At 45.6% G+C, this 16,703-nt stretch overlaps 1 protein-coding gene and 1 long non-coding RNA gene across 2 annotated transcripts in view; both read left to right on the top strand.

Annotated features, from left to right (window-relative positions):
- Window positions 1-244: 244 nt before the first annotated feature.
- On the top strand, window positions 245-2,784 carry LOC147012529 (uncharacterized). The gene is made up of 3 exons (XR_015051411.1): window positions 245-382; window positions 2,520-2,621; window positions 2,727-2,784. It is a non-coding gene; the product is annotated as an uncharacterized LOC147012529 (long non-coding RNA).
- An 11,463-nt stretch (window positions 2,785-14,247) lies between these two features.
- Window positions 14,248-16,703, top strand: part of LOC147012527 (uncharacterized) — a 202,139-nt gene continuing 199,683 nt past the window's right edge. The window contains exon 1 of the mRNA XM_085855737.1: window positions 14,248-14,645. The gene's annotated coding sequence lies outside the window, so the exon portion shown is untranslated. The remainder of the gene's footprint in view (window positions 14,646-16,703) is intronic.

Genomic DNA, 16,703 nt, shown 5'->3' with positions numbered 1-16,703 from the left:
CATTATTAATACAAATAATAAAATAATGTTTAATTATGTCCTGGTTTCCCCAACCCCGAAATCAAGCAGTGGGTGCAGAAACTCTTCCCCACGATAAATAACCCTGATGAACATTTAGAATCCGACCGTGATCGCGTGTCGAAAAGTCATTGTGACGTACACACGGGGAGGGAGGGTCATGTGACTCCCATACCCCGCGGAGTAACAACAGAACAGTGACGTCACAATTGGTGGGGAAAATTCAGTCCGACCAAGGTGGACGGACGTCTTCATTTCATGGACGTGACTTCGACGTCTTCGTGTTTGAACACGCTGTGTCTGTCAAACAAGATACGGACATTTTGTTCTCAAAGAAGAATAAGAGGACGAAGGTCTTTTTCACGTATGTTTTCACAACACGAAGTGAATTCGACATTTTAATGTTTCCGTGTGGAAAGTAATTATTTATTTTTACATTCTCCGTGCTGTGTGGACTGGGAAGTATAATTATTTATTTTTAACGATATTCTTTGTGAGGCACGGGATGGTATCACCTTCATTACGGACACACGAAGTATATTTATTCCTTGTCCGACTCATTCGGAGGTTGTGGTTGTGGTTGTGTTTCCTTCACCACGTAAAGAGGGGTAAAAGCGAATGAACCACAACATTGTCTCCACATCCTGCGATCCAACCAAGAATCACATCTTTCAATCCTCAATCAGAACTCACGATCCCATTCGGTTAACAAAACGATTTCGAATCCCGGGCCGTGTTCAGGCACCGAGCAGCTCGCTAGCGCTTGCCGAGCCAGCCGTTCCTTAGCAACGCTTTCCAACGGAGTGCTTAAGCCGCTTGGCGAGCGCTCCACAGAGACTTGGTTAGTGAACACAGCCCTGTTTAATCCGCGTTGCCCCTACCGCACATTCTGTCGGTACTCACCCGACGATCGACGTGGAGGAGGGACGTGTGGGGTCGGAGATGTCGCGCACAACACACAAACCGGCATTGTGTATGTAAAGTAAATAATTTTGATTTTTCGTCTTCAATGAAAATAAAATGTGAACAATATTGTCAACTAACATGAAGGGGCACCTTTGAGGAGACCATTTATCCCATAATGCGTCCATTCAGTAAACGTGACGTCATCAAACGAATCAATTTATTCTCCCCCCGCTCCTCCCCCGCTCCTCCAACGAGGTCGGAGACGGGACATTAAAATGAGCTCCGTCCGACGCACCGACCGACCAGACCAATCATCCGTCCATGTCCTTTTGTGCACACGATATTTGAAAAACCGTTGAACATTTGGCTTTCATATTGCAGATATCTATTCCTCATGACATTATCTCAACCCGATTATGTCATGGCTGTGATTGGCTAAATCGTGTTGCCATGGTAACCATATCGGTAATTTGGCTTCTGCCTGCGATATTTGAAAAACGACTGAACATTTATCTTTCATCATCTTACACGGCTCGATTCCCCATACCACCCAAAAGGCAGCGGACCTGTAGTATCAGCTCCTTGTCCACATAAAATCATTCACGAGGTGAGGGGGGTGGAGAAGGGATTTCCTCTTTACTTTCAGGGGTGAGTGAGTGAAGTGAGGGAGGGAAGTTTGTTGGCTGAGGAATGAACAATTTTTTTTTAACCTCATTCACTATCTCTCCCCACGTGTTCAGTCTCGCCCAAATACACGTTTCCCACCTGTCGGGACCCAGCTGTCCGGCCTCTTTGGTCCCGTGTATCGGCCTCTCCGGCCCCATCTGCCCGGTCTCTCCAGTTTGGCATGTCTTGCCACAGCGGCAGGGCACATGTCGCTTCACTTGTCCAACTCTTCAACCCAACGCATCTCGCCTCTCCGGCCGCGTGTGTCCCGCTTCACGTGTTCCACTTGTCCAGGCCTGAATGTCTGGCCTCTTTGGCCGAGCATGTATTGTCTCTCCGGGCTGGCACATCCATCTTATCTCACCCACTTCTCCGACCCCATATCTCCCTTCTCTATGGCCCCGCTTGTCCCTACTACCCAACCTTGCGCGTGTCTCCCACCCGGCCGCACCCGTCCCACCTCCCAATCCCTGCACGTCGCCCTTACCGTCCCCGTGCTTCACCCCTTCCTGGCCCCATGCATCCCGCCTCCTCAGACTGCGCATTTCCCCTACCTGTTTCCACGCGCCACCCCTTCCACGGCCCACGCATCCTGCCTCCCCACCCTTATGCATCTCCTTGACCTGGCCCTGCACATCCCAGCCCCCCATGTCCTGCTTTTCCACCCTGTATGTCCCGTGCCCTCGCGTACCGCCTCCCGTGCCCCGTGCATCCCGCCTCCCTCGTCCAGCAGATCCTGTGTCCCCGGCCCCCAATGTCATACCACCTGTATCCTGCTCGTCCCGCCTCCTCCACTTTACTTCCTCGTGTCCATGCATCACATACCTTCACTGTTTCATTGAAGATTTATCAGAGTGGAGTATGTGTATGATATTCAGTTTATCACATTTTTATTAAATTGTGGGTTTCAAAGATGTGTTGTTTTTCAGGGAAGCAAAGATGAACCAATCATCAGGTTCAGAAGGTGTTGATATGAATCAGCCACCTCTGTGTGCTACACCAACGGACACCTCTCTTTGGAAGCGACTGAAGTAAATAAGTTTCATCTATCCTTATCTTCAGTTTTTTTTAGCCTGCTTTATGATATATATTAGAACATGTACAATATATTGATTTTTTTCAATCTTTTTCAACAGGCAAATGTGGAGATATAAAAAGAAGGAAAAGCAACATGGTGATATTGAACACATTGTGTAAGTGATGGGGAAAAAAATCCCTTCATGATGTCATGACATGAAACGCCACTGGGATTCTGGGTTTCCTGGGGCAAAACTAAGATCCAGGCTTTCAATGACATCTTGGATGCTGCGATCTTGTCTGCACCTGTTTGTGGCAAGGATGTTGAGGTCACGGAGAGTTTCACTTACCTTGGCAGTGAGATTCATATCTCTGCTGGCTGTGACACAGAGTTCAATAGATGTCTGGGTCAGGCGTAGGGAGTCATGGGTTCATTGGATCATGGGGTGTGGCGCTGCCGGTACCTGCGCAGGAGGACAAAAGTCCGAGTCTTCAGGTCCTTGGTGCTTCCAGTCTTGCTCTACGGATGTGACACTTAGACTATGACCAGGTATCTGAGACGGAGGCATCTCCTTCGACACCAGGTCTCTTCGGAGAATCCTTGGCTTTCACTGATCGGACTTTGTGTCCAACGAGCGGTTGCTGAGAGAGACTCAAATGAGATTTGTTACCTCTATAGTCTGTGAGCGTCGGCAGCGGCTGTATGGACATGTGGCTCGTTTTCCTGACGCTGATCCTGCTCACCAGATTCTCTCAGTGAGGGAGTCTCATGAGTGGAGGAGGCCAGTGGGTCGACCACGTGCCTCATGGTTGCAACAGGTTGACCAGCATCTCAAGGAGATGGGGATGGGCCAGGCATCCACCTGGGGGATGGCCAGGTGGAGATCCTTCGGGTACAGGCGGAAAGTGGATGCAACGACGCGCTGCTCTGGCACATGCTCTCACACCTGACCTGAGCTGCTGCTGGGATCAATTTAGCAATTTGGCTCAGTTAAGAATTTCTGCAGCTTAACATATGTGTGGAAATTAAATGAAGACACAAACACTGGTACAGCTTTTTCGATGATTGAAGGAAAACACCCTTCCTTCCCTTCCTTTCCCCTTCCCTCACACTTACCTCCTCCCAAAGATCATCATCTCTGGGCGGTGTCCGGGCGTTGTTTAGTATGACCGGTTTGAGCATGCTGTATTAACGGACCCAGTTTCGTTCAATCCCGTATTAATACCGGCAGAAAAGGACCATTCCCACTCCTCCCCCTGCTTACCCTCAAGTCTCCCTATCAAACGCATTTCCAGAATACCCCCTTCCTTCACGCATTAGTCCTCTCTCTCCCCCCCCCCATCCTCCTCACTCCCTCCCCCCTCCGGAAATGTATAGCAACGTGTCCTGAGGCCTTGCCCCCCCCTTCCTCACTCTCCCCTTCGTCACTCTCTCCCACTTCCTAGTTCCCCTTTCCTCACCCCTTCTTTCCTCAACTACCTCTCCTCCCCCGTCTTAATATTCCCGTATGTATGTTGTTGTGTTTTATACCTGCGACATGTCGCAGATCTAAAAGAGCTTCGGGCTGTTGTTGGTATTGTTGTTGGGGTTATTGTTGGGGGTTGATTTTCGAAATGTGCACCCATTGGTTGGAATGCTGCCGGACCACACCCTCATCTATCGCTTCATTCCACCCACCATGGCACCCAGACAAATTGATATGGCTGCCATCTTGGATTTCTGGTAGGCCAAACACATTAGGCCTGTGGGCCTCTGCTGATTGTACACTGTCCAGCTTTGCTGCGTCAGATTTCCATTGGCTTTGTTTGGGTTGAGTGTTAATCACGATGACGTACCCCGATAAATCTATTCATATGTCAAATAAAAACCGCACCTGTGTCCGAAGGAGGAAGTTCAGTTTGGCATTTTAATATGAAATCGGCAAAACCTATAATTGAATGAAACCCTTTAGAATTACCCTTTAGAACTATTCAGAATTACCCTTTAGAACCCGCTGGAACTACTCTTTAAAACCCTCTCGAACCACTCTTGAGAACCACCGTTTAGATCAGAATCACCCTTTGGAACCCTCCAGAGTCCCTTGTGGGCCCATTGGTCCATTGAACCAAATTTTCATTGGTCTTCAAGGGTAGGTGGCAACACCCCCCCCCATAACGCCCCTCAGACCTTGACTTTTTAAATAGCATGAAAAAACTTGGTACATCATGGGTGATGAAGGTTGTGGTCACTTTTAATCGGAATTTTGTGTGTAGCCTCTCAGAAGAAAGGAAATACCTATTTTGTGGAGCAAGCTCTGTAGACCCCAATAGGGCCCGATTTATTACTTTTACCAAAAAATATAATTTTTAGATCCTCGTGGAGGATCTCTAAGTCTTACTCACGTTGTTGTTCTTGTGGACTTTGTTGTTTCACAGCCTACAGTTTTCATCGAAACTTCCTGAAACTTGACATATATATATATATATATATATATATATATATATATATATATATATATATATATATATATATATATATATATATATGTAAAAATACCCTGCGCAGACAGTAACGATCTCCGATTTTGAAAATTCCTCCGAGAAAAAAGTTATGACGTCAAAATATCTCCGCTAATGGAAATCGCCGAAAAAATTATCTCCGAAACTAGGCAAGCTTTTTGAATTCTGTTTGCGGGAATCGAACAGGGCATTAGCAGAGATGAATTACCGCACATATGATACATCACTATGACGTCATATCAATTTTTATGACGTCATTTCTATTTTTTGCCATTTTTTGTTTTTGTTTCACAGCCTTCAGTTTTCATCGAAACTTCTTGAAACTTGGCCTATATATGTAAAAATACCCTGCGCAGACAGTAACCATCTCCGATTTTGAAAATTCCTCCTAGAAAAAAAGTTATGATGTCAAAATATCTCCACTAATGGAAATCGCCTAAAAAATCATCTCCAAAACTAGGCAAGCTTTTTGAATTATGTTTGCGGGAATCGAACAGGGCATTAGCAGAGATGAATTACCGCACATATGATACATCACTATGACGTCATATCAATTTTTATGACGTCATTTCTATTTTTTGCCATTTTTTGTTTTTGTTTCACAGCCTTCAGTTTTCATCGAAACTTCTTGAAACTTGGCCTATATATGTAAAAATACCCTGCGCAGACAGTAACCATCTCCGATTTTGAAAATTCCTCCTAGAAAAAAAGTTATGATGTCAAAATATCTCCACTAATGGAAATCGCCTAAAAAATCATCTCCAAAACTAGGCAAGCTTTTTGAATTATGTTTGCAGGAATCGAACAGGGCATTAGCAGAGATGAATTACCGCACATATGATACATCACTATGACGTCATATCAATTTTTATGACGTCATTTCTATTTTTTGACATTTTTTGTTTTTGTTTCACAGCCTTCAGTTTTCATCGAAACTTCTTGAAACTTGTATTGGCCTATATATATATGTAAAAATACCCTGCGCAGACAGTAACCATCTCCGATTTTGAAAATTCCTCGTAGAAAAAAACTTATGATGTCAAAATATCTCCACTAATGGAAATCGCCTAAAAAATCATCTCCAAAACTAGGCAAGCTTTTTGAATTATGTTTGCGGGAATCGAACAGGGCATTAGCAGAGATGAATTACTGCACATATGATACACCACAATGACGTCATATCAATTTTTATGACGTCATTCGTATTTTTTGACATTTTTTGTTCCACAACCCAGAGTTTTCATCGGATCTTCGTGAAACTTGCCATGTATATGCAGAAAGCCCACGCACAGGCAGTCACCATCTCCTATTTTGGAAATTCTTCCTAGATAAAAAGTTGAGGTCATATCGCCGCTAATGGAAATCGCCTATACCATTATCTACGAAATTGGCAAGCAGTTTGAATTTTGTTTGTGGGAATAAAGCCGGGCATTAGCACAGATAATTTATCGCAAACCTGATACATCACAATGACGTCATATTCGTTTTTATGACGTCATCATTAAGAGGACGAGGATCTTAGCTCATTCGAGCTTGTTTGACAAGTTTGTTGATTGCCTCCGTTTGTTTGTTTGTTTGTTTGTCTGCTCGCCTCCAGCCCAAATCGCTCAACCGAATGTTCTGCAATTTTCTGAGATTAATGTGACCAACCCTACGATGGTCACACATTGAAGTTTCGTATAATTTGTTCGATCAAAAAGGTCTACATCGGCCAATAGGCCAATTTGAGCCAATTTTTCGAAAATCCTCAAATTTCATCCGATTGACTTGAAATATGAACAGGATTTCCATTTCAGGTCATTGAATTCAACCACTTATTACCTTTGAGGTTATCTTCGGTCAAAACAGCTTGGTCAACCTAAAATAGGCCAAATTTTCAGATTGTTTCTAAAATTGTCAATTTTCATCCGATTGAGTTGAAATTTGAAGACCATTTGCATATGACGTCGCTGAACTCAACCACCTATTAATTTTGAGGTCAACTTTGAGCAAAAGGTCAACATAGGCCAAATTTCTAAAATCCTCAATTTTAATCCAATTAACTTGAAATTTGAAGAGCATTTGCATTTCAGGTCACTGAATTCAACCACCTACTAATTATGTGGTGAACATAGGCCAAAAGATTGACATAGGCCAATAGGCCAATTTGAGCCAAATTTTCTAAAATCCTCAATTTTCATCTGACTGACTTGAAATTTGAAGAGTATTTTCATGTCACATCGCTGGATTCAAACACCTATTAATTTTGAGGTAAACATAGGCCAAATGGTCAAAATAGTCCAAAAGGCCAATTTGGGCCCAATTTTTTTAATCCCCAATTTTCATCCAATTGAGTTGAAATTTGAAAATAATTTACATGTTAGGCCACTGAATTCAACCACCAATTCTTTTTGTGGTCACCATCGGCGAAAAGGTCAAGATAGGCAAAAAGGTCAGCACCGGCAAAATTTCTAAAATCATCAATTTTAATCCAATTAACTTGAAATTTGAAATGCATTTGCATATCAGGTCACTGAATTAAACCACCTATTAATTTTGTGGTAAACATAGGCCAAAAGGCCAAAATAGCCCAAAAGGCCAATTGGGCCAAATTTTCTAAAATCCTCAATTTTCATCCGATTGACTTGAAATTTGAAGGGCATTTTCATGTCAGGTCGCTGAATTCAACTACCGATTAATTCTTAGGTCAAAGGTCAACACAGGCCTGATTTTGAAATTGATTGATCAGACCAAAAACTAAATATATCACGATATCTCAAAATGTTGTGGACGAGTTATGACAAAACAAGGTGGATGAGTTGGAAAGGTGACAAGAACAAGTGGATTAGATATTGGTTCGGATCCAGCCCATCAGTGTGATACAAAATGTAAACTCTTCCACCTGGCAGAGGTATGCTCTACCGAGTACCATTCTACTTTGTGCTGTTTTGCCAAGTTGTCACACTATGAATGATTAGATTTTTCATTTTATTTTATTTTCTTTTTAATGGTGTGAACAAATTTGTTACATCATGGGGAATAAAGGTTGTGGTGAAGTATCATTGAAATTGTGTGTGTAGTTTTGGAGAAAAAAGCAAACATCTATTTTGGGGGACAACCTCCCCCCCCCCCACTCCCATCCTCGTCAGCTGCCTTTGGGCTCGATTTTTTATCTTATTTTATTTTATTTTTTATGGCGTGCACAATCTTTAGTACATCACGGGTGTTGAGGGTTGTAATAAAGTGTCATTAGAATTGTGTGTGCAGTTTTGGAGAAGAAAGCAAATACTTATTCTGGGGGTCAACCCCCCGAGGACCACCATATGGCCCGATTTTTATTTTTAATGCCGTGAACAAACTTTGATATGTAACGGGTAATGAAGGTTGTGGTCAAGTTTCATCAAAATAGTGTGTGTAGTTTTCATGGAAGAAGTTGCATATGTTTACGGACTGACTGACGGACGGATGACACGCCATCCCATAAGCTCTACGCAAGTACGTTCTAGATGAGGTAAGAAATATTCTTAAGGTTTAATCAAGCCCCTATGTCAGGTCAGGTTACGTATCGGAGCATACGCCAGAGCAGCGCGTCGCTGCGTCCACTTTCTGCCGGTACTCCAGGGGCCTCTGTCTGGCCACTCCCTAGGCAGATGCCTGGCCCATCCCCATCTCCTGCAGATGCTGATCAACCTGCTGCAATATTGAGGCCCATTGACCTCCTCCACTCACGAGGCTCCCTCGCTGAGAGAATCTAGTGAGCAGGATCAGCATCAGGAAAATGAGCCACATGCCCATACAGCTGCAGCTGACGCTCACCGACTATGCAGGCAACAAACCTCATTTGAGTGTCTCTCAGCAACGGCCCGTTGAACGCAAAGTCCGACCAGTGATAGCCAAGCATTCTCCGAAGAGACCTGGAACCAAAGAAATTAAGTCTCTATCTCATATCCCTGCTCAGAGTCCAAGTCTCACATGCATAGAGCAAGACTGGAAGCACCAAGGACCTGAAGACTCAGACTCTTGTCCTCCTGCACAGGTTCCAGCAGCACCACACCCCATGACCCAGTGAATCCATGACTCACCAGGCCTGACACAGACATCTGTTGACCTCTGGCTCACAGCCAGCAGAGACATGAATATCACTGTCAAGGTAAGTTAATCTCTCCGTGACCTCAGCATCCTTGCTGCAATCAGGTACAGACAGGACGGCAGCATCCAAGATGTCACTGAAAGACTGGATCTCAGTTTTGACCCAGGAAACCCATAATCCCAGTGGCTTCGACTCCTCATTCAGCACCTCGAGGGCCCCCAAAAGGATATCTAAAGTCTCAGCAAAGATGACTGCATCATCTGCGAAATCAAGGTCAGAGATCTTGACATTCCCAAACCATGCACCGCAGCTTGATCTCTCCGACATCCTCCCCAGAATCCAGTCCATACATGTGCAGAAAAATTTGGGGGCCAGTGCACACCCCTGACAAACTCCAGTAATAATTTGAAATAAGTCAGAGATGGTATCACCACATCTCACAGCACTCTCAGTACCAGAGTATGGTTCAGACATCAGATTGATCAGTTTTGGTGGCACCCCACGAAGACCAAAAATCCTCCACAGGGCATCCCAGTTCACTGAAACAAAGACTGCAGAAATCAACAATGGCTGCAAGCAGCCCCTGCTAAAACTCTCATCTGAATTCGGTGAAGACCAGAAGAGCAAGGATATGGTCAATCGTTGACCTCGATGGTGTAAAGTCTGACTGCTCTGGATGCTGGTGCTCAAGCAGATGGTGGCCAACCCTATCAATAATTATCCGAGCAAAGACTTTGCCCGGTACTGAGAGCAGCGTCACCCCTCGGTAGTTGTTGCAGTCTTGGCGATCACCCTTCCCTTTCCAGAGAGGGACAACAAGGCCCCTCTTCTAGTCAGTTGGGATGATGCCTGTGTTCCAGACAGAGCACAGAACTGCTTGCAATGACATGAGTGCATAATTTCCACCAGCCTTGAGAAGCTCAGCATGGATGCCACAGATCCCAGGAGCTTCGCCCAATTTCAACCGGTTCACCGCAGTCTGTGTTTCCACAAATGAAGGTGGATCACAGTTGATTCGAGGGTCAGAAATAGGGATAGTAACACCCCTGACATCAAACTTGACAGCTGGTGGATCAGCCTCGTACAGCCACTCAAAGTAATCGGACAAGCGGACCTTCACTTCAGACTCCTCTGTCAAGAGCCCACGACCCTCCGCTCTAACTCATTGCAGTACGCCGAGGGATGGGCTTGGAGGAACGCAATGCACGAATTCCCCTGCAAGCAGGATGAGAATCACTCGACCACATGTGATACTCTACCCCATCACATATTCCTCGCACAAAGGCCTCCTTGTCCACCCTTTGCGCACGTACAGTTTTATGCCTCAGCATCCTGAACAGCTCAGCGCTGCCATTCAGCCTGGCCCTGTGACTCTGGTCAATGGTATCCAGTGTCCCTTGAGAGATGAAATTCTTCTTCGCCCTACGGTGAGTTCCAAGACATCCACCGGCTACATCAAGGACGGTGGTCTTGAAGGCACTCCATAACTCTTCTGGATCCCTAAAAGCACCCAGACACCCCAAATCTCCACTCCGCCTGTTCGTAAACTCTACCCTCTCCTCCCTGAGCATGCCAACATCCAGCTTAGGCTGGGATGGTACTATTCTCCTGGATTTAAGCTGAAACTTGAGTTGCTACAACAAGCCTGTGGTCAGTATTGAGGAACTGAGTACTCCGGTAGATCCTGCAGTTCTGGATCACCCTCCAACGACCATCAACAAGCACATGGTCAATCTCCTTTGCCACACTGCCAGCGTTGGAATACCAAGTCCAGCGATGAGCCTGTCAGCACTGAAACCATGAACCAGCCACACTAAGTATTTGACTTCTTGCAAAGTCAAGGAACTTTGTGCTATTCTGGTTCACAGTTTCAGACTCATAGGGACCAACACACGTCATGCAGTGTGACCACTCCTTGGCTGTTTTCACAAGATCTTGGCTATTCGTTGTTCACCTTGCATCTTGGTTTTCTATAGGTTTTCTTGGCATATAGGTTTTCAATTATCATCGCTTTTCCGAAACCTTGTGAATTCTTGGCTTTTTTCATTGGCTCACCTTGGCATTTATGAAAATGAGGAGTGGTCACACTGACGTCTTGTAACCATCTCTATCAGTTCCACTCAATGGATTGAAATCCCCCAAGATGAGAAGAGTATCTTGCCTGGGGCACTGATCAACCACAGACTCGAACGTGGCATACAATGCGTCCTTCACGGTGAGATCAGTCGCTTCAGTCGGAGCATATACAGAGACCAGAGAAATGACCCCCAAGGAGTGACGAATCCTAAGTCTCATAATTCGTTCGTTGACCGGAATTTCCTCAATTTTCATTGAAGTCAGCTTATTGGACACAGCTACAGCAACTCCTTGGGCATGGTAACCATCAGTGCGATAGTATGTGTAACCTACCAATAGTAGGTGTAACTACCAGCCATGATCTCGCCGCAATGTGGTCTCTAAACCTCAGAGAGTGCTGCAATACTGATGTCCAAACACTTGAGCTTAGATTAAAACAGAGACAGGTGATCATCCTCTCTTCGGGATAGGACATTCCAGATTTTTTTTTTTTTTGATGCTTTTGGTATATTTTGTGGAATGAAGGGTTTACAGTGGTCGGAGTGCAAATCCTGCCACCAACCTCCAAATAAAAACGAATACATCTGCAGGAGGTCGTCCGCAGACACAGTTCAGTACTAGATATGGATGGCCATTGGCTCACAAGGAGCTCTTCCGCCCTTCGTTCTGATATCATCGTTATTTATCGTTCTGATGAATCAAATCTTTTAAGAGTTATTTATAAGTACATTTCCCAATCGGCCTGTGCCCGGATTTTTAAAGCCAATTCACTCATGCTTCATGGCGAGGTTCCATACCACGAATAATTACATGCAGGTTTAATGAACATAAGGTTTATTACAACACCAGAGAGGTGAAGAGACACACGCACGCACACACAAATGACAAAACTAAGGTTACATCTATAGTAAATCGGTTGTTCGGAATCACTATGAATCTTATCTCTCTAATCGTATTCATTCACATGCGCATACATGATAAACATGGCACAAGGTTATTAAGACAGACTAGAGAATGTAATGTGAGCCCTGCTCGGCCTGTTTCCTCACCCCAGCACGTGTCACCTCTTCGGCTCTCATGTCCCATCTATATGGCGCACCCCTTTTGTTTCCACAGCCATTCCTGCCGCACCTCCCCAGCCATGTGGTCCCGCCTTCCTGACCCCACGTGTCCCGCCTTCCCGCCCCCCACATCCCACCTAACCGGCCCCACATACCACCTAACCGGCCCCACATCCCACCTAACCGGCCCCACATCCCACCTAACCGGCCCCACATCCCACCTAACCGGCCCCCACATCCCACCTAACCGGCCCCACATTCCACCAAACCGGCCCCACATCTCACCTAACTGGCCCCACCTCATCCCACCTAACCGGCCTCACATCCCACCTAACCGGCCCCACATTCCACCAAACCGGCCCCACATCTCACCTAACTGGCCCCCCCTCATCCCACCTAACCGGCCTCACATCCCACCTAACCGGCCCCCACATCCCACCTAACCGGCCCCAACTCATCCCACCTAACCGGCCCGCACATCCCACCTAACCGGCCCCCACATCCCACCTAACCGGCCCACCTCATCCCACCTAACCGGCCCGCACATCCCACCTAACCGGCCCCCACATCCCACCTAACCGCCCCCACATCCCACCTAACCGGCTCCCACATCCAACCTAACCGGCCCCACCTCATCCTACCTTCCCGGCCCCCACATCCCACCTAACCAGCCCCACCTCATCCTGCCTTCCCGCCCCCCACATCCCACCCACCATGCGCGTCCTTTCTCCTCTGCCCTACTCGTCTGGCCTCCCCTGCACCACGTGTCTTACCTCTCCCTTTTGTGCCCCCCTTCTCCCTTTTGTGCCCCCCTTCTTGCTGGTTCCTGTGCATCATGTACCTTTTTCGTTTCATTGAAGATTTGTTGAAAGTTTAGCACACCTTCGTATAAATTGTGGGTTTCAAAGGTGTGTTGTTTTTCAGGGGAGCAAGGACGAACTATATATCAGGTTCAGAAGGTGTTGATATGATTCAGCCACCTCGGTGTGCTGCACCAAAGAAAACATCTCTTTGGAAGCGACTGAAGTAAACAAGTTTCATCTTTCCTTATCTTCAGTTTTTTTTAACCTGCTTTATGATATATCTTAGAACATGTACAATATATTGATTTTTTGCAATCTTTTTCAACTTAGGCAAATGTGGAGATATAAAAAGAAGAACAAGCAACCTGGTGATATTGAACACATTGTGTAAGTAATGGGGAAAAAAAATCCCTTCATGACGTCATGACATGAAACGTACAAACAAGAACTATGGTATTCATTGAAGGAAAGTTAAAGCTCACCCTGTCGGGTCTCAATCGCAGTTTGGTCCATAATTAATTATTATCTCTGTCATTGATTGGAGGTTGTGATGCTGTTGGATAGCTTTGAGTTGTGTACATTAACCAGTGAGCTTCCCAACTTGCATTGGAATGTTAATATTAACTCTTACATTGCATGAAGAAGGCAATGACAATGGCGGATCCAGGAGTGCGGGGGAGGGGTCACCATGAATCCCCCCTCACCTCCTCCCTTACAATTATGTCACGTGATCGTCGTGCGAGATATCATTGGAAAATCGGCAATCGCGCGTCTTTTGCTTTCACTCGGCATTTAATCCGAACTGCGATACTTTTCTTCGCTGGTTCTGTGTTCATCTCTGCGACTCAATGTTTACTTTTGGCTCCAAAGGGAAAGGCATCGTTTTCGGGATCGTGGCCGACAGCAAAGCGCCGGATAATTGCGACGTTCACCGGGGCGGGTGTATTGCATTGGTTTTGCTGTGGATGCTGTGGTTCTCAAGATGGGTTTCTTTCTTCCTTTTTTAAATTGTTTTGTTTTCGATCCTTCAGCCTTATATTACCCCTTCGAGGCCTCACGCGGTCTCGCGAAAAAATAGCTGTGTGGATTTTTTGGGTGAGAAAAAGTAAAAAAAAGTACAAGGATGGTGGAGAGGAAATGAAGGTGTGAGCGGGTGCGACGGGTGGAAAGTTGGCGAGAGAAAAAGGCGGGAATGAATATGTAGAACACCCGGTGTTGCCTGAGTGATGAGAGACCTGGCCTGTAAGACCTCATTGAGGATTGGAGCGATCCCTCCGAGGGCCGCCTGTTGGAGGCACCGTATGTGTTGAAGACGCTGCAGGCAGAGGAGATCCTCACTGAGACACGTTGGTCGGAGGGGGAGCAGAAGTGTTTCCTCCTCCTGAGTGCCACCTAAGCCGACCTGAAACAACGTGTGGCTTCAAGGTGTTGCAGGAATTGCTCCGGTTCGTTCGTTGACGAAGTTTGAGAACCCATCCATAGAGAGGGAGGGGTGGTGGTGAAATGTCAGCCTTGTGGCCTGTGGCTGGGGTGAGGCCGTTGGAACATCAACTCAAACAGGCCTGACTCCTTCTTCTTCTCCCCCCCCCCCACCTTTCTTCTTTGCACATCATTTTCTTTATATCTTGGCAAATATTATTTTGTTCCTCTGGTTTGAATTTTGTATTGCATCCTTGGATTTGCATACGATGCTGTGTGTTTAAGAGTGTGGTGTGTCAATTGGCACCAGCATTAGGATGTTAACGTTGCTCGGTCGCATCTGACTGCTTGTACAACGCGACCGCACACGGGGTACGAATTGGTCTCCCGAGAACGTCAATCAGGACCTCCGTAGCAATAGGCGGTACCCCGAGCCCTCTATCCAAGGGCTAGGTCGTAACACAATCCTGAACTATTTCACCAGGTAATTCAACGTTTCAGTGGCTACATCGTCTATTATTGTAATTAATGATCTGATGATCCACAATGGCGAGTTTAGGTTAAGTGCTTGGGATCATTTCACACCCCATTTTGTGCTTGTGCGTTTGATATTTTCATTGATTTGTTTTGGAAACACTTTGTGTATTTCCCTTGTTGTTGTAGAGATTGGTCGCAAAGATTCCAAAATCTTCAGCTTTTCTTTCGAATCAGTGAGTGACAGGCCTGAGGCCTTTTCGTCAAATAGCTTGATATTCCCAAATTTCCCTGTGGAGAAAGTAAATTTATGGTCGAACACTGCTAGCTCTGGAGAGATTAACCGGTTTTTCCTCGACGATTACATTGACTTGAATAAGGCTTGATGGTGTATTTCACAAAATGAGAACAACTTAACCGAAACTGAATCCCCCCCCCCTCCTCTCAAAAAAATTCTGGATCTGCTCCTGGGGTGGTGCATAAATGTGTATGCAGTCCATGCAAAGGACAGAAAGCTCGAGGACCATGTGGCTGTGCTGAGGGTGTGGGTGGATGTTAAAGATCCCGTCATGTCTTTTGCGACGAGATGTCAAGGTGACCTGAACAAGTCTAAATTCATGCCAATCAAACATCAGGGCTAGCGAGCAGGTCCGTGAAAGACTTCGGCCACAACCGTTACCACTGGCCGACCCAATAAGAAGGGAGGAAAACCTGCGGTTGCTATTGAAGAAGAAACCTGCGGATGAAATATGTCAGAAAAACAAATGCAAATCACAAGTGCACACTCACCAATACCCCCCCATCAGATTTCCAATTTTTCCTTCCTTAGAGTTTGCTTCTGTATCCATTTTGTCCACGCCGTGCATCCTACCCAATCCCTCGTTCCTCCCTACATTCCTTATTTGTCCAAGTCTCCCTCTATTTTGTCTTTCATCCCTGCTGTTGGTGCTTCCCCCCTCTTTCTACTGTTCCCTTTGTTCTGTTGCATCCTGATCCATTCAGTGTTGTAGATTTTCCATGAGTCTTGACTTCACAAAAAGAATGACAATAAAATAAACAAACCAATGTCACCCCCAGGGTGACCCGTATCTTGCCAAAAGGTGACCACGTGTGACTTCTTTAAGGTCACACTGAGGTGAACAGAGCTGCTATCCACCAGGAACAACTCCTTGAGGAATATCTGCCTACGAGAGATTCCGATGAGAATCGTTCTACAGAGTAACCATGAAAAATATGCGTTTTCCTCATAACGTCACCAAATGACGTCATAATGTCTCAAGCTTGACAATTCTAGAAAACACTCATCGAGGTGTTCAATTTGAGGTATTACACGATATGGTACCTAAGATTTCAAAATTTGACCTTGGGGTCAAAAATTTTCGACCTCCAGCGCTAACCATGAAGGTCAAGGCCGATCGCCACCAAAAATTAATCAGCTGAGCGCCAGACCATGAACTATATTCCCATGAAGTTTGAAGACGATCCGATCAAAATTACTCAAAAAATAAGGGTTTCGTCGACTCCCCTGATTTGCGACAAAGTGACCTTGACCTTTGACCTTGACCTTGAAAATTTTATGCGCTGAAAGGGACCTCGATAGGACTCTGATATGCGAAGTTACAAAAATTTCCAATGATGATTGTGCTCTGCAGAGTGATCGATACGTGATTACAGACATACAAAAAAATAAATCAA

This window comes from Eptatretus burgeri, chromosome 14 (assembly GCF_056783735.1).
Source record: "Eptatretus burgeri isolate ZD-2024b chromosome 14, Ebu_testis_v1, whole genome shotgun sequence".
NCBI classification, from domain to species: domain Eukaryota; kingdom Metazoa; phylum Chordata; class Myxini; order Myxiniformes; family Myxinidae; genus Eptatretus; species Eptatretus burgeri.
This window is presented reverse-complemented; position numbering and strand designations above follow the sequence as displayed.